This window comes from Rhineura floridana, chromosome 4 (genome assembly GCF_030035675.1).
Source record: "Rhineura floridana isolate rRhiFlo1 chromosome 4, rRhiFlo1.hap2, whole genome shotgun sequence".
In the NCBI taxonomy this organism is placed as follows: domain Eukaryota; kingdom Metazoa; phylum Chordata; class Lepidosauria; order Squamata; family Rhineuridae; genus Rhineura; species Rhineura floridana.
In genome coordinates this window covers 193774981-193800376 of record NC_084483.1, presented here as the reverse complement: position 1 = coordinate 193800376, position 25396 = coordinate 193774981, and positions in this window count along the sequence as shown.

Genomic DNA, 25396 nt, shown 5'->3' with positions numbered 1-25396 from the left:
CTCCAGCATTACAGTGCAAATTTCTCCTAACCCACGCTTGTATGCAGTTTCGACTAACGTACCACGTTTTTGCAAGCCATTTCTGCCAATATCACACATGTTTGCTGGTCAGTGTCACTAATGTATTCCTTTTCATACACCTTTCCCCCCACAAAGTATGCATTTTTGTAAACATTGCTTGGTTGGAGAGCTGCATCGCAAAATTCAGATAAGCGCGAATTTTGAAGGATGGCTGTGTTTCAGTTATATTGTTTTGGAAACTCCAAATTTAATGGATTTGGCTTGAAATGTGAGCTGAATGAAATGTCTCCCCCATCGCTAGTGCTTGGGAAGAGGGTGTGTAGCATGGGGAAGAGGTGTGTCCTACTAAGAGTCCCTGGGCCATATAGAGAGGACTGGAGGGAGGCATTTGGCCCCCAGGCCTCAGGTTCCCCACCCCTGCATTAGAGAAAGCAGGATGGCTTTAGGTGGCTGAGAATGATGTAGCAGACTGAGTGAAGGTCAGAGCACGAATCATCTTCATTCTTCAGTTAGTAGCCTAGCTATTAATGATGATGACGCTGACAATTTGTTAACTATGGAATCCTGTGCATTTTTATTTGGAAATAAGTCTTACTGAGTTCAATGGGTTCAAGTTCAAGTTCTCTTCAGTAGATGTAGTTAGGATTGCAGCCTAAATGTGTTTCCTACCATTTCATTGGAATGCTCAAGGCAACGAGCAAAATCAATATCGCAAAAAGCAACAGCACCAGATCAATACAAAACAAAGATCTAGTTTTTTAATATATATATATATATATATATATATATATATATATTAATATAATATATTATATTAGTGCTCGAAGGCAGGAAACATTGTCATTCCAAGGAAGTTGCTCCATGTCCTTTCCCTGGAATGCCATTCACCCTTTGGCTAAGCAAGAATAAACAAACACATACTACATGCAAACAACAATGTGTTTTTAAATTTGTATATTTGTTTTTAATGTTTTTAATTGTTGTAAACCACCCAGAGAGCTTTGGCTATGGGGCGGTATACAAATATAATAAATAAATAAATAAATAAATAAATAAATAAATTATATATAATTTATATAATTAAATAAATAAATTATTTATAATTTTATTTATAATTTTATAATATATATAAAATATTTAATGTAAGGCATAGGAAAAAACCACCAATTTTACATGATGATAAAAGCCTAAGGTTAGAACATAATTACAATAAATCAAAATGGTTTTAACAAAGTATATGGCAGACAGTTGAACACAGCCATTTTGCTGATCCAAAACACTGCAAATAAATGGTCAATTTGCCTTCTTTTTGTGCTACATATGAACTCTGTCAATTTGAGGACAGAAAACACACTCCCAGACCTTAAGTAACTAGGCCGTTATTGGTGATAGATCCATTTTTGCCACCTATGTGCAATCAACTTTCTTGCTGCTATTACAAAATGAGAGATAATTTGCAAATCCTCTGATTCAGCTAGGACCTTCTGAAAGCCAAACAGGACAGAAAGGGGATTCTTTATCCATTATTTCTTCAGTGTGATATCATAATAGTCCCCTATGTTGTAAATGTTTTGGATATTTCCAAAATGTGAATCAAATTAGCAGCCACCTATCACACCAACGACGACGATGGATATTTCATTTAATAATGACAAAGTAAGGTACCAGCTAAGGATGCAAGAGAAGCTTGATTCAGTTGACATCATTTAAAGCTGAATCTATCCAGTTCAGACTTTCTGAAGGTATATTTATTTATTTATTTATTTATTTAATTTCATTTATAAACCGCCCTTAGCCAATGGCTCCCTGGGCGGTGTACAACATACAATAATAACAATAATCAACAAAAATCAGAAGATATAAAATACAAAATACATAATAGCACTACCTAATATTAAGGTAATTAAAACATTAAAATACATACAAATGAATTAAAATGCCTGGGAGAATAAGAAGGTTTTAGCCTGGCGCCGAAAGGATAACAACGTAGGCGCCAGGCGTACCTCCTCGGGGAGACTATTCCACAATTCAGGGGCCACCACCGAAAAGACCCTAGATCTTGTCATTACCCTCCGAGCTTCTCAATGAGTCGGTACTCAGAGGAGGGCCTTAGATGTCGAACGAAGTGCACGGGTAGGTTCATAGCGGGAGAGGCGTTCCATCAGGTATTGCGGGCCCACACCGTGTAAGGCTTTATAGGTCAATACCAGCACCTTGAATCTGGCCCAGAAACAAATCGGCAACCAGTGCAAACGGGCCAGAACAGGTGTAATATGTGAGGACCGATTGGTCCTTGTCAACAGTCTGGCTGCTGCGTTTTGCACTAGCTGGAGTTTCCAAACCGTCTTCAAGGGCAGCCCCACGTAGAGTGCATTACAGTAATCCAGTCTAGAGGTCACTAGAGCGTGAACAACTGAGGCGAGGTCATCACCGCAGAGATAGGGGCGTAGTTGGGCTACCAATCGAAGATGGTAGAACGCATTCCGAGCCACCGAGGCTACCTGAGCCTCAAGTGACAAGGAAGGATCGAAAAGAACCCCCAAACTATGAACCTGTTTCTTCAGGGGGAGTGTAACCCCATCCAGAACAGGATGAACATCCTCCATCTGTGCGGAAAAGGCATTCACCAACAGCGTCTCAGTCTTGTCTGGATTGAGTTTCAGTTTATTAGCTCCCATCCAGTCCATTATCGCAGCCAGGCAACGGTTCAGCACGTCAACAGCCTCACCTGAAGAAGATGAAAAGGAGTAATAGAGCTGCATGTCATCAGCATACTGATGGCAACGCACTCCAAAACTCCGGATGACCGCACCCAGAGGCTTCATGTAGATGTTGAAAAGCATGGGGGACAGAACCGATCCCTGAGGGACTCCACAATGGAGAGTCCAGGGTATTGAGCAATGCTCCCCAAGCACTACCTTCTGGAGACGATCCGCCAAGTAGGAGCGGAGCCACTGCCAAGCAGTACCCCCGACTCCCAACTCCGCGAGTCTCTCCAGAAGGATACCATGGTCGATGGTATCAAAAGCAGCTGAGAGATCAAGGAGAATCAACAGAGTTACACTCCCCCTGTCCCTCTTCCGACAAAGGTCATCATACAGGGCGACCAAGTCTGTTTCTGTGCCAAAACCAGGCCTAAAACCGGATTGAAACGTATCTAGATAATCGGTTTCATCCAAGAGCGCCTGGAGTTGGCTGGCAACCACCCGTACCAAGACCTTGCCCAGAAATGGAACATTCGCTACCGGTCGATAGTTGTTCAAATTATCTGGGTCCGAGGACGACCTCTTCAAGAGAGGTCTCACTACAGCCTCCTTGAGACAGCGAGGGACAACTCCCTCTCTCAAGGAGGCATTGATCTCTTCCTTGGCCCAGCCGGCAGTTCCAGCCCGGCTAGCTTTTACTAGCCAAGAGGGGCAAGGGTCCAGTACCGACGTGGTTGCATGCACCAGTCCAAGCATCTTGTCAACTTCCTCAAGCTGCACCAACTGAAACTCATCCAATAATTGAGGACAAGACCGTGATCTAGGTACCTCAATGGATTCAACTGTCCTAACATTAGAGTCGAGATCCTTACGGATGCATGTGATTTTATTTTGGAAGTGCCCCGCAAAGTCGTTGCAGCGGGCTTCAGATGACTCTGTGATATCCTGAGGGCCAGAGTGTAAAAGCCCTCATACTATCTTAAAAAGCTCCGCTGGGCGGCATAAAGATGATCTAATAGTGACAGCAAAATAACACTTTTTTGCTGCCCTTACCGCTTCTACATACAACTTAGTGGAGGCACTTACCAAGGCATAATTGCATCCGTCAGGAGTTTGCCTCCATCTGCACTCAAGCCTCCTCCTCTCTTGTTTCATCACTCTCAGCTCCGGGGTGTACCACGGAGCTGTATGAGCTCTACATCGAAGGGGGCACGCAGGAGCGATCGTGTCAACAGCCCGGGTCATTTCCGTATTCCACAGTTCGACCAGGGCCTCGACAGGAGCACTAGTCTTATCAGCCGGAAAATCTCCCAGAGCCTTCTGAAAACCCAGAGGATCCATTAGTCTCCGGGAGCGGACCAACTTAATAGGTCATAAGAACATAAGAACATAAGAACATAAGAAGAGCCTGCTGGATCAGGCCAGTGGCCCATCTAGTCCAGCATCCTGTTCTCACAGTGGCCAACCAGGTGCCTGGGGGAAGCCCGCAAGCAGGACCCAAGTGCAAGAACACTCTCCCCTCCTGAGGCTTCCGGCAACTGGTTTTCAGAAGCATGCTGCCTCTGACTAGGGTGGCAGAGCACAGCCATCATGGCTAGTAGCCATTGATAGCCCTGTCCTCCATGAATTTGTCTAATCTTCTTTTAAAGCCGTCCAAGCTGGTGGCCATTACTGCATCTTGTGGGAGCAAATTCCATAGTTTAACTATGCGCTGAGTAAAGAAGTAATTCCTTTTGTCTGTCCTGAATCTTCCAGCATTCAGCTTCTTTGAATGTCCACGAGTTCTAGTATTATGAGAGAGGGAGAAGAACTTTTCTCTATCCACTTTCTCAAGGCCATGCATAATTTTATACACTTCTATCATGTCTCCTCTGACCCGCCTTTTCTCTAAACTAAAAAGCCCCAAATGCTGCAACCTTTCCTCGTAAGGGAGTCGCTCCATCCCCTTGATCATTCTGGTTGCCCTCTTCTGAACCTTTTCCAACTCTATAATATCCTTTTTGAGATGAGGCAACCAGAACTGTACACAGTATTCCAAATGCGGCCGCACCATAGATTTATACAATGGCATTATGATATCGGCTGTTTTATTTTCAATACCTTTCCTAATTATCGCTAGCATGGAATTTGCCTTTTTCACAGCTGCCGCACACTGGGTTGACATTTTCATCGTGCTGTCCACTACAACCCCGAGGTCTCTCTCCTGGTCGGTCACCGCCAGTTCAGACCCCATGAGCGTATATGTGAAATTCAGATTTTTTGCTCCAATATGCATAATTTTACACTTGTTTATATTGAATTGCATTTGCCATTTTTCTGCCCATTCACTCAGTTTGGAGAGGTCTTTTTGGAGCTCTTCGCAATCCCTTTTTGTTTTAACAACCCTGAACAATTTAGTGTCATCAGCAAACTTGGCCACTTCACTGCTCACTCCTAATTCTAGGTCATTAATGGACAAGTTGAAAAGTACAGGTCCCAATACGGATCCTTGAGGGACTCCACTTTCTACAGCCCTCCACTGGGAGAATTGTCCATTTACTCCTACTCTCTGCTTTCTGCTTCTTAACCAATTCCTTATCCACAAGAGGACCTCTCCTCTTATTCCATGACTGCTAAGCTTCCTCAGAAGCCTTTGGTGAGGTACCTTGTCAAACGCTTTTTGAAAGTCTAAGTACACTATGTCCACTGGATCACCTCTATCTATATGCTTGTTGACACTCTCAAAGAATTCTAATAGGTTACTGAGACAGGACTTTCCCTTGCAGAAGCCATGCTGGCTCTGCTTCAGCAAGGCTTGTTCTTCTATGTGCTTAGTTAATCTAGCTTTAATAATACTTTCTACCAGTTTTCCAGGGACAGAAGTTAAGCTAACTGGCCTGTAATTTCCGGGATCCCCTCTGGATCCCTTTTTGAAGATTGGCGTTACATTTGCCACTTTCCAGTCCTCAGGCATGGAGGAGGACCCAAGGGACAAGTTACATATTTTATTTAGCAGATCAGCAATTTCACATTTGAGTTCTTTGAGAACTCTCGGGTGGATGCCATCCGGGCCCGGTGATTTGTCAGTTTTTATATTGTCCATTAAGCTTAGAACTTCCTCTCTCGTTACCACTATTTGTCTCAGTTCCTCAGAATCCCTTCCTGCAAATGTTAGTTCAGGTTCAGGGATCTGCCCTATATCTTCCACTGTGAAGACAGATGCAAAGAATTCATTTAGCTTCTCTGCAATCTCCTTATCGTTCTTTAGGACACCTTTGACTCCCTTATCATCCAAGGGTCCAATTGTCTCCCTAGATGGTCTCCTGCTTTGAATGTATTTATAGAATTTTTTGTTGTTGGTTTTTATGTTCTTAGCAATGTGCTCCTCAAATTCTTTTTTAGCATCCCTTATTGTCTTCTTGCATTTCTTTTGCCAGAGTTTGTGTTCTTTTTTATTTTCTTCATTTGGACCAGACTTCCATTTTTTGAAGGAAGACTTTTTGCCTCTAAGAGCTTCCTTGACTTTGCTCGTTAACCATGCTGGCATCTTCTTGGCCCTGGCGGTACCTTTTCTGGTCTGCGGTATGCACTCCAGTTGAGCTTCTAATATAGTGTTTTTAAACAACTTCCAAGCATTTTTGAGTGATGTGACCCTCTGGACTTTGTTTTTCAGCTTTCTTTTTACCAATCCCCTCATTTTTGTGAAGTTTCCTCTTTTGAAGTCAAATGTGACCGTGTTGGATTTTCTTGGCAATTGGCCAGTTACATGTATGTTTAATTTAATAGCACTGTGGTCACTGCTCCCAATCGGTTCAACAACACTTACATCTCGCACCAGGTCCCGGTCCCCACTGAGGATTAAGTCCAGGGTTGCCGTCCCTCTGGTCGGTTCCATGACCAACTGGTCTAGGGAATAGTCATTTAGAATATCTAGAAACTTTGCTTCTTTGTCATGACTGGAACACATATGCAGCCAGTCTATGTCCGGGTAGTTGAAGTCACCCATTACTACCACATTTCCTAGTTTGGATGCTTCCTCAATTTCATATCTCATCTCCAGGTCTCCCTGAGCATTTTGATCAGGGGGACGATAGATCGTTCCCAGTATTAAGTCCCTCCTGGGGCACGGTATCACCACCCACAACGATTCTGTGGAGGAGTCTGCCTCTTTTGGGGTTTTGAGCTTGCTGGATTCAATGCCTTCTTTCACGTATAGAGCGACTCCGCCACCAATACGTCCTTCCCTGTCCTTCCGATATAGTTTATATCCAGGGATAACCGTATCCCACTGGTTTTCTCCATTCCACCAGGTCTCCGTTATGCTCACTATATCAATGCTCTCCTCTAAGACCAAGCACTCCAGTTCTCCCATCTTGGTTCGCAGGCTCCTAGCATTAGCGTACAGGCACTTGTAAGCAGTGTCTCTCTTCAAGTGTCTTTGGCACTTGTGGTTAGGCCTGTGGTAATTTTGCTCTTCTGAATTGATATCCTGTGCCCCTGCTCTCACAATGCCTACTTCTAGGCCTACCCCTTTTAAAATTTCATCATTTCTATGGTTTTTATCCCAGGGGGGAGGTTTATTCCGAACCGGACCTTTCTCAGCTCCTGTCGGGTTTCCCCCCTCAGTCAGTTTAAAAGCTGCTCTGCCACCTTTTTAATTTTAAGTGCCAGCAGTCTGGTTCCATTCTGGTTCAAGTGGAGCCCGTCCCTTTTGTACAGGCCCGGCTTGTCCCAAAATGTTCCCCAGTGCCTAACAAATCCAAACCCTTCCACCCGACACCATCGTCTCATCCACGCATTGAGACTGCGAAGCTGGGCCTGTCTGGCTGGTCCTGCGCGTGGAACCCCACCTTTGCAGAGGGAAAGGGACGCCGTAAGCCTAAATCTCAGCAGGCGGTGATCTGTCCATGACAATGGGGTAGATGAAAAACACCCCACCTGCAGGTCACCATCTCCATGTCCAGTGGCGAAGATCAAATCAAGAGTATGTCCCGACACATGCGTTGGGCCAGTAGAAAATTGAGACAGCCCCATTGTTGTCATGGCGGCAATGAAGTCCTGAGCTGCCCCAGATAAGACAGCCTCGGCATGGATGTTGAAATCCCCCAGTACCAAAAGTCTAGGGGATCCCAACAACAACTCCGATACTATCTCAGTCAGCTCAGCTAGGGAAGCTGTTGGGCAGCAAGGTGGGCGGTACACCAACAGAATTCCCAATCTGGCTTGCTGGCCCAACACAAGGTGGAGACACTCCAGGCCAGTCACCACCTGGACAGAGTGCCTGGTGAGAAGAAAAGAGCTCTTATAGACCACAGTGACCCCCCCTCCCCGGCCCTCGGATCTACCACAATGCTGAACCATATACCCGGGTGGGCAGAGCTGGGAAAGAGCAACTCCTCCCTGCTCCCCCACCCAGGTCTCGGTTATGCATGCCAGGTCGGCGCCCTCATCCACAATTATATCATGGACTATATGAGAACCGAACGACATTTAAAAACAATTCACAAATTGCTGCAGGAATGCGGAGAATTAAATATAAGATTGCACAAATGAGAAAATTACAATTGTGCTTTAAGGGTCATTTTAAGGGAGAAGTAGCAGCCAGGCTGCATCTGGAGGACCATGACAGCTACTGTTGTTAGACAGACAAAGAAGCCCCCTCACCCACTTCACACATACTCCAAATTGGCTCAAAGTTCTTCTCTAAGAATTTACTTATTATTATTATTATTTAGTTATTTTTATTAATTTTGAAATTATACAATACATACATATGACATCCCACCCCTTCCCCCGCTTATGGGATTGACAGCGCACTGAAAATCTAATCCGATTTTGATCTCGCCCTAACCCTTTCTCATTCTATCAAAACTCAGCTCAAGTAAATAAGACTAAGCAATAACTGCCACCTATTAACTAATAACAAATCGGTTTTCATCTCATTCTAACTTCATTTTCCTTTCAGAGGTTCCAGGCAGCACCAGGATAAAGACTAAATTGCTCCTCAAGCATACCACAGATGTACACAGGCACTTGGGGGCGAATGCTGATTTTCATCATTGCTAACAAAATTGATAAAGGGCATCCAAACTCTTATAAAAGTGTATTTCTTTTTCTGTCCTTTCACCACCCTCAGATTTTGCATCAGCTTCTCCAATAATGCAACCTACCAAACTCTTTTATGCCATTGTTCCAAAGTTACTTGTTTGAATTCCTTCCAATTCTGTGCTATCACCATTCTTGCAGCTGAAAAGAACTAATTCAGCAATTCCTTACATTCAAGTCTCTATCTATGCTGTCAAACAAACCCCGAAGTGCCAGTTGTGGGGCAGACCTTTTCCACTGTCCAGTGAGTGAACTCACCTCCTGAAATGCTTCCATCCAGAAGGCTTGCACCACTGGGCAATCCCAATACATATGTCATTTTCATCATTGCCGATCGCTCATCGCCGAGTAAGATTGTCTTCCAAGATAAGGTCTTTAACGGTGGGTCCATAAGTGACTGTGGAGACCAATTCTGGATCCACACAGCCTCCCACAGTGAGGACATAGATTTCCAGATGGAAGATGGTCACGATGAGATTTGCTTGACGTTCCTTCCGCTTAGCTCGTTTGTCCCTTTCGCCCTGTACTCATGATAAAGACTTTATCTTGGAAGACAATCTTACTCGGCCACGAGAGATCACCAATGATGAAAATGGCATATGTAGTGGGATTGCCCCCCCCACTACATATGCACATACATGCCAAAGGAACCACTCTAGGGCACATTAATGAAAGCCTTCTGGGGGTGAGGTACCATTTAAGAATCACCTTCATGGATTGTTCTCTAACCCTTGCTGAAATAGATTTACAGGGATGCTTTAGCCACATTGCATTCCAATCCTTCAGGTCCACTGTAAAGTCCAGCTCTTGTTTCCATAACACTTTGAGATCCTCACTAGAAGTAGCTCCTGGTGTCTTTAGCCAAACATATGTTCTAGAAACCAACCCTCTAAGAGCTCCTTCATATTGCTGAATCTCCCTTTCAAACGTTGTCAGGGGCCTGGAGGCAATTTCAAAGGTAGTTGGCTGAGCTAAAAAAAGTTGCAATTCTGCCCATGCCAACCAATCCGGTCCATGTGGTTTCAGTTTATTCTAATCTCTTCACGAGATAGTGGCCTATTATTGTGTCTCCCTGGGCTCCTGCTGGGAGGAAGGGTGGGATATAAATCAAATAATAAATAAATAAAATAAATGTACATAAATGTCTCTGAGTCTATTCAGATCCTTAGCTTACCAGTTTTCCTCCTCTAATGTTCTCTGTCTCCCCTCCATTAAAGGGTGAAACCTTACAGGGATCAAAGGTAACAAAGTAGGGCTCAGAATACTGAACCACTCCTTCCATTCTCCTCTAAAAATTTGTGACCCACCTACAGCTTTATGCGAATAGTATGTTGGGAACTGTCGTTGCTCAGAGGTAGAGCATCTACTTTGCATGCAGAAGGGCTCGGGTTCTGCCAGGTAGGGCTGGGAATGTCTCTCTGTCTGAAACTTGGGGGAGCTGCTGCCAGTCAGAGCAGACAATACTGAGCTATAATCTGACACAGTATAAGTCCCTGTACATACGCCATTGCATTATTACAAGGCGAGGATAGGAAACTTGTATCTCCCATCTTCTGCAGCCAGCATGGCCAATGGCCAGAGATTATGGGAGTTGACCCACAACTCTGGGCTCCTGCTGGGAGGAAAGGCGGGATATAAATCAAATAATAAATAAATAAATAAACTCTTCAGAGAGAAACCACCAAAACAGAGTGGGAAGGCTTGGCTTTTCACTCCCGCGACCCATACGTATATGAAAAGAGAAAACATATTATTGCTTTGTTTTGTTAGAGGGATACAATCCCAAACAAAGCTTTTCTAGACCGGTCTAGACATATTCAGCATAGCATTTCCAACCCCTACTCTCCTCATTATTTTAAAGTGCATCACAGATGTGTGAAAGAACAGGAGCGGATGGTAGCTATTTATTGCTTTGCTATTAGTACGCTATATTCTGTCAAGCTCTGCCGCAGATACCTGTCTTATCCATATGACCTATGAATACACTTTTTGTAATTTAATTTTAAATCCCCAGTGCTGGCACTCACTGAACACAAATGGGGAGAAAATAAAGTAGACAACCTGGAAGCATTGAGCAGGGTGGGGGATAACTTTTGGATTATAAAAAGCGAGGATAGGACAGAAGCTATTGCTGCTAGCCGGATATAAGATCCACCCTAATGAGCATGCAGAACTCTTGTTCAAAGGCTGCACGGTTACTTCCCCAGTGAAAACACCGTCTGCAGCATTACATCAGGAGAGATGCCATGGATATGGATTGGATGCGAGAGGTGGGACAGCAGTGGAGGCCAGTCCATGAAGGCAAACGGGGCACCGCCCCACCAACCTCAGTCTGCCTATGCCAAACCCTACCTCCCTATCTTGTTACTCACAGCCAGTCAGAGGGTGGCTCTCCCTATCATTGGCTCTGGCTCCACCTACTCTTGGTCTCCCTGCCTTCTGCCCCACCAATCCCAATGGGAACCAGACACCATCGTTGGAGAGGGCAGGGATGGACAAATCAGCCTGTTCCTAGTCCAGACCGTTCACTAGTGTCCGACTGTATGTTTTCTCTATCCCATTTTTGCAATAATCTGCAGGTTTTTTTTAAAAAAAAATCCATATGGAAATTCATGCTTAAATACATATGTAAATATGCATTTGTATGTATTTGCTCCCTCAAAATATGCATTTTCATATTTCATATTTCAGCAGAGAACTAGAACATTGTGGAAGCACAAAAGCCAATGGATAGCTAAGTTCCAATATGCACTTCAGTCGGGGAGGCGTGCATTAGGACCATTTGCACTGGAATTCACACAGGCTGACTTTCTCAACCATCCTATAACAGCAGAGCTTATTGGGTGACCTTGTACCTGTCTCTGATCGTAATTCATCAGCCCACATATCTCACCTTCACATCTGTGGAGAAAGGGTGTGCAGGTCATCTGGTCTGAAGGATTTCAAAGAGAGCCAGAAAGCTCTGAAAAGAGTAGTGCAGTATCTCCATTTTGACTTCTTTGCAGCCAAGTGTGAGACAAGGCAAAGGCAGAAGAAAGGCAAGATGAAAGCAGTCAGGACATAAGGCTGAACAAATGTACTTTCCCAAATGAACTACTCCATTTGCAGGTAGTGAATTGGGGGGAAATATGGTAATTTATTATATCTCAATTGGAAGGGAAATATTTGCAAGTTTTTGAAGGGATGGCTTGCCGGGTAGTGAGTTTTCCTTATTTTTTCTTTTAAACCTTGTTCTGCTACCTCCTCACTGCCCCCCCCCACCCAAGAACCCTGGCATCCTACTACACTGTGACATAGGCTGCATCCAGATAGCCATTTATTTCATTTTCCCGATGTTTCCTTGCCTGTAATTTCTGCATTTTATTTGATCTTTCACATGACGTAACAGCCACTTCTGGAAATCTAGTGGACTATAGTGGAAGCTTAGTGCTTATTTCCATGTTAATTGCTTGCAGAAAACATCCATTTGCAACCCCATTAACCCAGAAATGTGCAGGGGCAAAGTGACAAATATTGGGGTGATATACTAGCATACAGTTCTTTCATGGGGGAATCATGGGGGAATAGAGGTGCACGTGGAAAGGGTGAGGAAGTAGCAACATGTCTAATTATGTTTGTTGTCATGTCACACCACACCCACTGGTTTGAATGAAATTTAGCCCAACATGGCGGAGTATATCAGTCACAAAGCTGCAGTTTCACAATGCAACAGGTACTGCACTGAGAAAGGAAGCCCACTGAGTTCCGTTGGGCTTATTTTCAGATAAGTATCTATGGGGTCGCTGTCTCAGTTGCACAGTTCCTTGAGCCAGTTTAATTTGGAAGCTTTTATGGGGATCAGGGAGCATCACTTTAAAAAACTAATACAAAAATAAACAAACATGCCCACATTAGTTCCAATGTGAAACTGATGTGAAAACTGAAACTAAAACAAAATGTGAGCACCTCTACTTTAATGTTAATTTTCACATTTGTTTCAAATAGGAGGCCTTGCATTGCAAATTGGTAGTTTCCCAAAACACTCTGTACAAAGCTCAGAAAGGGTGAGAGATGAGAGAGCTGTGAAACTGACAAGACATGCCAGCTCACCAACCTGAAACAGAAACATATTATCTCACTGCCATCGCTGCCCTTACATGGAAGTGAGGGGTGAGGTAGCAGCAAATGTAGCAGCAGGAACACTGGATTGGCTCTGCTGGTGTGTTTGCATTCCATCTACCCCACCATCTCCTCTCCTCTCCCACCTGGTAAGCTGCAGCAATGCTGGTGATACTGACCATCCATGACTGCAACAATATGATTGTGTTTTACTCTTAGAACCATTCTTGTAGTCAGGAAAACAAAAGCCAAAACACGCTGGGAAGGCATGCCCCCTTCTGCTTCCCTTCCAGCCATTAGCTCCTATGGCAGCTAATCGCCTGTACATGGCCGGCTCTTTAGTTATGCAAACAGATACTTAACAGATTTGGCCAGACCCATTTACTGCACAAGGAAACTGAATATTTTAGCAGTCCCCTTTTTCTGCAGAGATCACATAATATGCATATTACATGTGTATAATATCCAAGCTCACAGTTGTAATCATCCATTTCTTTATTTATTTATTAAATTTTATACCGCCCCGTAGCCAAAGCTCTCTGGCTGGTTTATAACAATTAAAACATAAAAACAAATATACAAATTTAAAAACACATATTTAAAAGCCAATTAAAACACATGCTAAAATGCCTGGGAGAAGAGGAAAGTCTTGACCTGGAGCCAAAAAGATAATAGTGTTGGCACCAGGTGCACCTCATCAGGAACACCATTCCATAATTTGGGGGCCACCAGTGAGAAGGCCCTCTCCCTTGTTGACATCCTCCAAGCTTCCCTCGGAGTAGGCACCCGGAGGAGGGCCTTGGATGTTGAGCATAGTGTACGGGTGGGTTATTTATTTATTATTTGATTTATATCCCGCCCTTCCTCCCAGCAGGAGCCCAAAAATGTATTTGAATGGAAACAGTGCAGCAGGGACTCAAATAAAATACAAAGCCCTATGCAGTACAAAACCTTATGTAGCTTGGGACTAGGATACCTGAAAGATCATCTTACCCCTTGTATACCCAGTCAATCACTGCACTCTGCAGGTGAGGGCCTCCTGCAGATACTACCTTATCAGAGGTCCATTCCACACAACATGGGAAGTGGAACTTTAGTGTTGTTGCACCTACCCTTTGGAATTCCCTCCCCTTAAATATTAGACAGGCACCATCTGTATTATATTTTTGGCACCTATTGAAGACCTTCCTCTTTCAACACATCTTTTAAGGCAAGGGTGAAGTTTACTGCTCCAGGAAAACATCTAAGCAGCGGAGCCTGGTCTGTTAGGGCAAATGGGGCACTGCTCCACCAACCACAGGCTGTGAGCACACTAGTCACCTACAACCAATTGTTTCCATTGACCACACCTGGAGGGGCAACGGGTTGATCTGCCAATCAGTGGTGAAATCTGTGTGAAGCTGTATTTTAAAAAAAGCACTCGAGCTGCTCCCACCAGGTTTTACAGTAAAAGGGGTGGGAATTGACTAGCATCATATGCCCTCATTTTCAGAAAAGAGAGGTGGAGGTGCACTGGAACCAGCAGAACAGTAAGTGTGTCTCTACCCTCAGCCTGCCCTCAGCCAGCCCTTACCTTCCCTGCCTTCATACTTGCCTCTCTCTGTGAGCTTCCTCCTCCTTAGTCTTCATTTTGCCCTTGTACACCTCAGCAAGGAGGAGGATTGGATTAAAACTAGAAGTCATTGGCTCTGCCTGTCATTGGCTTTGGCGCCACCTACAGTTGGCCTCCCTGCTTTCTGCCCCACTACTTGCAATGAGCACCATCCACTGCTGCATCCAAGCCAACTGGAGAGATTTTTTAAAAAAAGAATTTGAACAGGACCATCAAAAATTCTCAAGAGAGTTTTTTTATATACATTTCTATTTTATGTTCATTTAATACATTCCTATTTTTATACCTCAATTAGGTATACTGCTTAGATTAACCATGGATAGGAGTATTATTATTATTATTATTATTATTATTATTATTATGTGATTTATATCTCACCCTTCCTCCTAGCAGGAGCCCAGGGCAGCAAACAAAAGCACTAAAAACACTTCAAAACATCATAAAAACAGACTTTAAAATACATTAAAACATCTTTAAAAACATTTTTTTAAGTTTTCAAAACAACTTTTTTAAAAAAGAAAAAGGTTAAAAACATTTTTTTTTAAAGTTTAAAAACACATGAAAAGCAATTCCAACAGAGACACAGAGTAAAAAGGTTAGTTACCACTGAGGGCATCTACTGAATTATTATTCAGCACTTTGCAATAATACATTTATTTGCTAGGTTAATAGTTAAAGACTTTGAGGGAATGTCACATTAGGTGCAGTGCAATCCTTCTTAGAAGTCCCATTGACTTGGGTTTGGCTAACTCCCAGGTAAGTGGAAATAGCATTGCAGATATGCTTTAAATAATACTTGCTGAACTCTGAAGTTCTGTACTCCTGTGAAGAGGGAGCTGTACAATTGATTCGCCTTAACTGAGATTTTTAGCCTATGAAAGAGCAAAACACAAACAACATAGTTTGCAATGTTTAACCTAAGACTGTTCAACCCTGATTTCTCAGCGCACATTGTTGGTCTTGTAATGATCAGCATGGACTCTCTCTCTCTCTCTGTCTTTAAAATGACATATTAAAAATTGACACTCAGTGTCGTTATCAATGTCAGCTGGTTATGTTTTGACCCACATTTCCATGGGGTTACTTCTCTGCTGATGCCTGCACAACATTTTTTTTACATTTGCTATAGCAACATAAAAAAGCAATTCAGAACACATTTCAGGGGCTCTTCTGACATTGCAGGAGTAGCAGGGAACTACTGAGTTATGTGCCCCTCTCCTACCTAAAGTCATAAGATCTAGAATATAGGGAGATAAACCTAAAGAACAGCTCCTTTCCATGGCCGTGTGCCTTTGGTAGTGCTACAGGCTCTTCCAACATGGTCAAGATTGTCCTAAACTACATGGACTGGCAACTCAGGGACAAGCCGTGCAGCGGCTCTCAAATTGCTTAGGTACTTTTTTCCACAGGGTGGAGAAAGAAGAGGCTTTTCTCCCTTTCTTCTAACACTAGAACCCAGGGCTTATCCAGGGAAGCTGATGGGCAGGAAATTTAGGACAGTGAAATTTGTCAGTGAGTTTGCTGCCACCACCAGATGCATTGGTAGCCACTACCTGAGATAGCTTAAAGTTAAACAAATTATTGGAGGATAAGTCTACAAGTCATTATAGCTTGGGGAACTGGATTTGGCCAGCAAGTCAAATCCTTCTCTCTCCCCCCCCTCCAGCCCTGTAGTCAGCACGGGGCAAACGGGTGCATCCCCACCCATTTCAATCCTCCCCCCAGAATTTTGGAAAATTGTCTTTTTAGTTTGTGATGTGACAGACAGCCTCCATTTAATGACAGCCTCCATTTAAAGAATTTTTATTTATTTATTTTATTTATAGTATTTATACCCCGCCCTACTTCCGTAGAACTCAGGGCGGCTTACAATTAAGAACCATAAACAATTAAAACAGTAATCGTACAGATTAAGACATTTAAAATGACTAAAAATCAAGAAAAAAATAAAAATATTTATCAATTTCAATTAAAAGCTCGTCTAAATAAAACAGTCTTCACCTGGGCACGAAAAGACAAAAGCGAAGGGGCCAATCGAACCTCACTGGGGAGGGAGTTCCACAATCTGGGGGCAGCCAGCGAAAAAGCCCTATTCTGTGTTTTCGCAAGAAGAACTTGCGGAAAAGATGGAATAGTGAGTAAGGTCTCACCAGATGATCTTAGAGTCCGGATAGGTTCATAGAGGGAGACACGATCTAACAGATAACCTGGACCTAAGCCGTATAAGGCTTTATAGGTCAAAACCAGCACTTTGAATTGTGCCCGGAAACAGATTGGCAGCCAGTGGAGCTGGTATAACAGAGGAGTTGTATGTTCTCAGGACTCAGCTCCAGTTAACATTCTGGCAGCAGGTCTTTGTACCAATTTAAGTTTCCGAGCAGTCTTCAAGGGCAGCCCCACGTAGAGAGCGTTACAGTAATCTAATCGGGATGTAACTAAGGCATGTGTCACCGTAGTAAAGTCTGGCACGTCAATGAACGGGCGCAACTGGCGAACTAATCTCAGTTGAGCAAAAGCACTCCCGGCCACAGCAGAGACCTGGGCCTCCAGGCTCAAAGCCGAGTCCAGGAGTACTCCCAGACTGCGAACCTGTGATTTCAGAGGGAGTGTTACCCCATCCAGCACAAGTTGAATCCCTATTCCCTGATCCATCTTACGACTGATAAGGAGCACCTCTGTCTTGTCGGGGTTTAGTTTCAGCTTGTTCTTCCCCATCCAGTCCATCACTGATACCAGGAATCAGTTTAGAACCTGGACAGCTTCCTTGGTATCATTAGGTGGAAAGGAGAAATAGAGCTGGGTGTCATCGGCATATTGGTGGCACCGAACCCCAAAACTCCAGATAACCTGTCCCAGCAGTTTCATAAAGATATTAAATAACATGGGGGACAGAACTGAACCCTGGGGGACCCCATAGGTCAAAGGCCAAGGGGTCGAGCAGGCATCCCCCATAACCACCCTCTGAGTCCGTCCCTCTAGGAAGGATCGAAGCCATTGTAACACCGTGCCTCCAAGTCCCATCCCAGATAGGCGACCCAGCAGGATACCATGGTCGATGGTATCGAAAGCAGCTGAGAGATCCAGTAAAACTAACAGGGACACACTCCCCCTGTCCAGATCCCTGTGGAGGTCATCTACCAAGGCGACCAAAGCTGTCTCAGTTCCATAGCCGGGCCTGAAGCCAGACTGAAATGGATCAAGATAGTCCGTCTCATCCAAAAAACACTGGAGCTGGGAGGCTACCACTCGTTCTATTATCTTGCCCAAGAAAGGAATGTTGGAAACTGGGCGATAATTACTTAATAATGAGGGGTCGAGGGAGGATTTTTTCAACAATGGTCTAATCACAGCCTCCTTTAAACTAGGAGGCATTCTGCCTTGTTGTAAAGAGGCATTAATCACTTCCCTGGCCCACTCAACCAATCCTCTTCTGGCATTTGTTATAAGCCAAGAAGGGCAGGGATCCAACATACAGGTGGTCGGGCGCGCCGCTCCAAGGATTTTGTCCACATCCTCGGGTTGAACAAGCTGAAAGGAATCCATTTTAAATAAGCAAGCAGAGGCCAAAGTTACATCCACCGAGACTGTATCAAGTTTGGCGTCCAAGTCAGAACGAATCCAAGCAATTTTATCTGCGAAGTATCGTGCAAATTCGTGCCAGTTGTGGGGCAGACCTTTTCCATTGTCCAGTGATTGAACTCACCTCCTGAAATGCTTCCATCAGCATCAGCGGGTTGCTGAGTGGTCAGCATCGAGTTCATGGGGGTCAGAATTTTAGAGACCCCTGACCACTCGAAACAGTTCCGCCAGACAAGATCCAGCAGATGCAATGGAGGCAGAGAAGAAAGATTTCTTCTGAGCCGCACTGCCACGGAATAAGTCTTTAAATAGACTCTAGCCCGTGTTCGATCAGATTTGCTCCAAGTTTTCCGCCAACGTAGCTCTAGTCTCCGTCTTCCTCGTTTCATCGCCAACAAGTCTTCAGTAAACCAAGGAGAAGGCTTGGTTCCAATTCGCGAAAGGGGACGCTTAGGAGCTATTGTGTCCACCGCCCTGGTCATTTCCTCATTCCAAAGGTCAACCAAGGCTTCGACAGAATCACCTGCCGAGGTGACAGGAAAATCCCCAGGAACCGTCAGAAAACCATTGACAGCTTGTTTAGCATTTTAAGAACAGGAGCCTCTGAAAAAATTAGTGAATAAGGCAGGGCGAATGCACAACAAAAGCCTTATCTGGAAGAGCCCTCAAACGTCTGCTCACTCAAGACTTTCCCTGACTGAGGGTAGATTTTTCATGAGCAAAATCGCCCTATAATTATTTAAATGATCAGGGGAGGGGGACACCTGTATAGTAACATGACCCTTAAAGAGTTAAATATTAAAACGTTGTATTATGGGCTAGAGTTAGATCCCACCCCTTCGACTTTCCTTTGCTCTGCTTTTCAGTTTCCATTGCAGTTGTGTTCTCTATCCAGCCAACTTTTTCATCCATAATGTGTTATGTGCTGGGTTATATTTTTGCATTCACTTTTTAAACTACCATTAGCACCCTTAAGCCTTCATAATGGGCTGGCCTCAATTAAGCCCTGGGAGCTTATTGCTATAGGGCGGTCTAAAAATGTAATAAAATAAATAAATAAATAAATAAATCAACAGAATGAAATTCAGGTTTGACTTGTGTTCCATTGTAGCTATTGATGAGTAGCAACGTCCAAGTCTGTGAAACCATTTTTTCCCCCAGCCACTCACGCTTTACGCAGCAGAATGGCCAGTGAATTTATCCTAAAGGGAAATTTCAGACAAAACTAGAGGTTCCTGTTTGAGCCAAACAAGCAAGGAATTCCGGGAGAAGCCAATTGTCTTTTGATACATCTAACATGATTTTTTATGAGGGTTTTGCACATGTATGTGGATTTCAAGATACTGCAGAAATTCACATAAAGCAAAAAAAAAAAAGGCAAATACCATGGCTCCTGCCCACACAAAATGTCTGGTCCAAGGGATGTTAAAATAGTCTTGATAAGCTTTGAGAGCTCATGTGGTGCAGGGACACAGAAGAGGTAGCCAAACTCTCTAGATCACAGGTTCCCAAATTATAGTCCGTTGACCACCAGTGGTCAGCGAGCTTCATTCAGGTGGCCCGCAGCATGTCTGTAGAAAAAAGTTTGAATTCTGTATAACTGTAAGAAATGCAAGTTAGAATACAAGATAAAAAAAACAAAAGAAGCAATAAAAAGACAACCAAAAACCGTACACCATCTAGCACAACCCATCACAATTGCTATAGCAGGCAGAAAAAAATCATTCAGTGGTCCGCCAGGACTTTCACTGATTTTCAAGTGGGCCACGAGAAAAACAGTTTGGGAACCACTGTTCTACATGCCATGCACTACAGCACCCACCTTCTCCAACCAGCATGGCCAAATGGTCAGGTTGATGGGTGTTGTAATCCAGAAACATCTAGAGGGCACGACACATTGGTTGCTGTGTTAGAGTACTGTACTAAAGAGGCTTGGGTTCAAAGCATCAAGCTTGAATGGCTTTGGGACAGTGGGCTAAATCCACTGTTAGTCCTCCTCAGAATATACCCATTAAAGTGAATGCCTAACTGAGGCCCATTCATTTCAACGGGACTACTGTGAGTATAAATGAGCTGGATACCACCCAGTCACTCTCTCTCTCTCTCTCGCTGACTTACTTTGCAGGGTTGTGAAGAGAATGTGAGGAGTAATATTACCAAAACAAAAATCCATGGGTGGGTTGGGGGAGATATCACACAACTGTACATCACAGAGGGAATGCTGACAAGAATAGCAAAAATGATTTACCTGGCACGAAATATGATTTGCTGTAGAAAAGGGGTGTCTTATTATTTTATTTATTTTAATTTTATGGTTACATTTATATCCCTTCTTTCGTCGAAGGAGCCCAAGTTGGTTCTTCTCCCTCTCCATTTTATCCTCACAACAACCTTGTGAGGCAGGTTAGCCAATTGGCAGGAATGTTGGGAATTGTAGTCCAGCAACATCTTGAGGGCACCACCTTAGCTATCCTGGCTGTAGAAAGCTCAGTGTGGTGTAAATGGGTCAGCACACTCTGGATCTGTTCTATTTTTCTTAATTTCACCACTGCTATAGACAGGGCTTTTTTGTCACAGTGATCACCAGTACAGGGTATCATACTTCTTTTATTGCTGCCAATGGCAGCCATTTTGTGCTGGCACTCACGGCCCTTTTTTCAAGGAAGGAATACTGGAACCTTATTTTTTACCCCCCCAAAAAGCACTAGCTATAGAACTAGAGTTCTCAGTCAATGAGTCCCATAACAATGAATAAGGCCATTGGTCCCACTAGCTTAGTATCATCTACTCTGGTAGGTTGCAAGTCTCCAGAGTCTTCACTAGGGGTCTTTCCTAGCATCTGATACCTGAGATTGGTTTAAATGGAAATGCTGAGGGTAGAGGTGTTCTCTGCATGCAAAGCGTGTGTTCTGCCATTGAGCTTTGGCCATTCCTTCCATTTGCCAAAGTATGTGAAATGTGTTGATGAACCCCAACAATTAAATGCTGCTGATGTGTAAAATATTAATATTGTGTCTTGCGACTCAAAATGTTTGCATAAACAGAATATGTCTTTCAGGCAAATGAATCAATAGATTGCCATAGCAACTTAGAGGCTTCTATAATTCCTCTGAAGGCCAAGTGCAATACTACCAGTGCAATTTAATCCACTCTCCCTTCTTTAACAGCTAAGCTGCAAACAAAAAAATGTGAGTTTTGTATACCTCTCCATTGTAAAGAAATGGAAGGGACTCTTTATTTATGCTGTTTGCTTTCTGCTCGATGATTTCTTTAAACTTCCATTGTGCGGAAAATCCAACTCTCCCCTCTTGCCCAATTTTATTATGATTGTCTGATTATTTAAAACTCATGTTTAACAAATTCAGTACTTTGCCCCACTTAGGTGCTGGCAAGCTACAGCTTTGTGTCTAACAAGAAAGGGGGAAAAAAACTTTTTCCAAACAATTTTCTTTTCTTTTAGCAGCTAAGATATATATTTTTCCTGGACTGTTTTATTGGCGTTGACACATTTAATGCTAAGTGAAAATCCAAAGTAATTACATGGGTGGCTACTGAGTGAGTTCTCTGAATATCTAAATAATCTTCATTTCTGATGCAAATTTGGGATCAACAATGTGGAATTTCTTGTACTGTAGATTTAGCTCATTAAATTAATTTTGTTAATAGATTTCTATCCCGCCTTTCCTCCCAGTAGGAGCCCAGAAGAATGGGAGGAAGCAGCCGTGCTAGGGAGTCAATATCCACCCTGTGCCCTCCAGAAGCTGTTGGACTACAACTCCCGTCACCCCTGATCATTGGTCATGCGGACTGGGGCAGATAGGAGTTGTAGTCCAAACATCTGGAGGGCCAAAGGTTGGGGAAGGCCAAAGAGTTTAATTTCATTTTCACTTTCATTCTTTGTCAGCAAACACCTGTATCTTTTGGGGAAGCTTTTAACTACCCCTTGAATTTTTGCCTATTTTCCTCCTCGACATTCTTGACATTAACGACAGCTCAGAAAAAGCTGTGATAAAGCTTCCCTCCCACCTCCCAGTTTATTTTTAAGGCTTCACACAACTGTGTGGTCTCTGAGCTAGCTCAAGGTGAACAGCTCAAGGAATCTTATGAGCCTTGGGAGCAAGGGAGCCAAAAAGATAACCGAGACGAAAAAGACAATACAGTAGGGCTCCACTCATACGGCGGGTTACGTTCCAGACCCCCCGCTGTAAAGCGAAAACCACTGTAAAACGGAACCCATTGAATAGAATGGCATGTGATGCCCAAAAACCGCCGTAAAAGCGGAACAAGCACTGTATGAGTGGGGCTTTACTCTAATTGTGTCAAATTGAGACCTCTGTATTAGCGAATCGCTGTAAAGCGAAGCGCCATAAAGTGGAGCCCTACTGTATTTAAGGGGAGGGAATTCCAAAGGGTTGGTGCCACAATACTAAAGGCCCGATTCCTATATTGTAGAGAATGGACCTTCTGAAGAGATGGCCTCTTCAGGAGGCCCTCACCTGCAGAGTGCAGTAATCCGCTGGGTATATAAGGGATGAAACAATTTTTCAAGAATCCTGGTCCCAAGGTGTATAGGGCTTTATACACCAAAACCAGCACCTTGAACTTAGCCCGGTAGCTAACTGCCAACTAGTTCAATTATTTCAGCTGCAGGGTAACATGTTGGTGATATTATGTCCCAGTGAGCAGTCTAGCTGCCACTCTTTGGCCAAAATACGACAGGTAAGAGACACACCCTAGCCTCTATTTGATAGTGTGGTTTTCATGGGTATTTTTCGTAGGTGCTTAAACAGTTCTCCATCATCAAGCACAACATATTGACAGTGGGGCTGAATTCACACTGTACATCTATTCCACTATTATTCTGCTTGAACAGTCATGGTTTCCCCCAAAGAATCCTGGGAAGTATAGTTTGTGAAGGGTACTGAGAGTTGTTAAGAGACCCCTGTTCCCCTCACAGGCCTGCAATTCCCAGAGTTCCCTGGGGAAAGGGATTGATTGTTAAACTCCTCAGGGAATTGTTGCTCTGTGAGGAGAATAGGAGTCCCCTAATAGCTCTCAGCGCCCTTCACAAACTACACTTCCCAAGATTCTTTGGGGGAAGCCATGACTGTTTCAAGTGGAATAATGGTGGAATAAACGTGCAGTGTGAATGAGCCCAAAATTTGGCTCATCTGAGCGTTAAGGCCAAATCATACATCAGCTAGCTAGGGGCTAGTTCATGTAAATACAGTGGTCTCAGTGAGTAGAGGCCAGCGCTTGGCAAAGTTACTTTTTTGAATTACAACTCCCATCAGCCCCAGCCAGCATGACCACTGGACTGGGCTGATGGGAGTTGTAGTTCAAAACAGTAACTTTTCCAAGCTCTGGGAGCCTGAGAGGTGCAGTCAGATGCAGGAAACCTCAAAGAACTCAGCTGAGAAGAAGCACCTTGTTTTTGATTAGGATTTTTTTTATCCTGTCTGAATCTCAGTATTACGTTTAATATTCTCCATATTAAAAGCAGTGCATTGTTTCAGACAGGATTTTTAAAAACCTTAGGCGTGGCAAGGAGTGGAATGTCAAGAGATGCCTAATGGGAATAATAAAGTGATGCAGTGGTCCCAAGTTTTATAGCTGATGTTGTAATGTTGGTCATAAAATTGATGTATTTTGTAAACATAAACAAACAAACAAGTAATCCTTTGGCTCTTGAATCAGGCTGTCATCCTAAAAACAGTTACTAAGGAAATGCATGGTATCTCACTCCCTTTGTGATACTTGGTATGGGGTAGCAAGGAGGAAAACTGCAAATATCCACAGCAAGGACGTGTGTGTGCCTGTGTGCGTACAGACTAACAAACACATAGGTTTTTTTTTAAAAAAAAAAACTTTTAAAAATGCCCCCTTAAAAGAAGACAATGGGGGAGTCAGATGAACTTGACTCAAGGGAGAAATTTCATAATTCGGTGCTATAGTGGAAAAGGAACACAGGAAGTTGTTTCATACCAAATCAGATCATTGGTCCACCTAGCTTAGGACTGTCTTCACTGAGTGGCAGTAGCGTTCCGGCGTTTCAGCCAGAGTATCTTTCCCAGCCCTACCTGTAAATGTCAGGGATTAAACTTGGGACTTTCTGCATGCAAAACATGTTCTCTATCACTATGATGCAGCCCTTCCTTTATGTCATGGTCTGTGTAGATACCTAACTGTATCCCCACCAACCAAATCTCTGTCACAGCTGGAGCTACAAGAAGGGTCCCAGAAGGTGAGTGAAGGCTCCTATGGGAGGAGGTCATCCCACAGATCCCAGCCAACGTCAATGTAAAGAACACTTCAGATGTTGGTGGTATAGTGTGCTCTGGCCCTCACTTGCCCTGGCCCTCACTTGATACATCCATTGTTCTTGTGCATAACATATACAAATAGTTTCATTTCACAATGATCAGACAATAATATCTGCAAACATGTCCTGGACACTTATCCGTACTCGCAAATATGCATTCACTTCAGGAGTGCAAAATCGTATTTGCATCCTCACTATTGACAATACTTCCCCCAGTCTTTAAAATCTATGAACCCAAATCCTTTCTGCCTCCAGTAATGGTCCTTACCGCCCTTTGGTTTCTATTAGACTGATTAGTCTTGAATCTCATCCCCGCCCACCCCTACACACACAAGCACACCTTTATACAACTGCAATGAATTCAGAGGGAAAGGAAAATGGCACATTCTCTAGCCAAGGCTATAGAATATGGGGAGGCAAAAGGTTACTGTCAAGACACCAGTGGTAACAATAGATCTGTAATGTAGCATGTAAATTACCTACACCGGCCTGTAGAATCATTCATCTAGAAGCAGCATTAAGTCCAAGCAAAAAGAATGGCTTGTTCTTGGATACATGCAGAAAAATCAGGTATTAAATCTGTCCAAACACACAGAGCCCTCTGCCCCAAACACTAAATATTTCAAGTTGTATGCTGACCTTTTCTGCACCTTTTGCATGTGCCTCTTTCCTGTTACAAAATGCTACAGTGAATGGAAATGTTGTCAATTAAATAAAAAGGGTGTTTTTATCAACCTTTTCATGTGAGGAATTTAATGACATTTTAAGGTTAAAGGAAAAGTCAAACATTGATTTGTGCTGTCTGCCTTTAATGTGGCTAATGAATAGAGTTTTCTATAAAACCTCTGTAATCCATTGTAAACCTTAAGCTATCAAAAGGCTGTTAGTTTCCCCCCACTTCCCATGACAAAAAACTTGCAACACTGACATTGTGCTAAGACATAAAGAAAACAGAACTGAGTATAGATGTACACC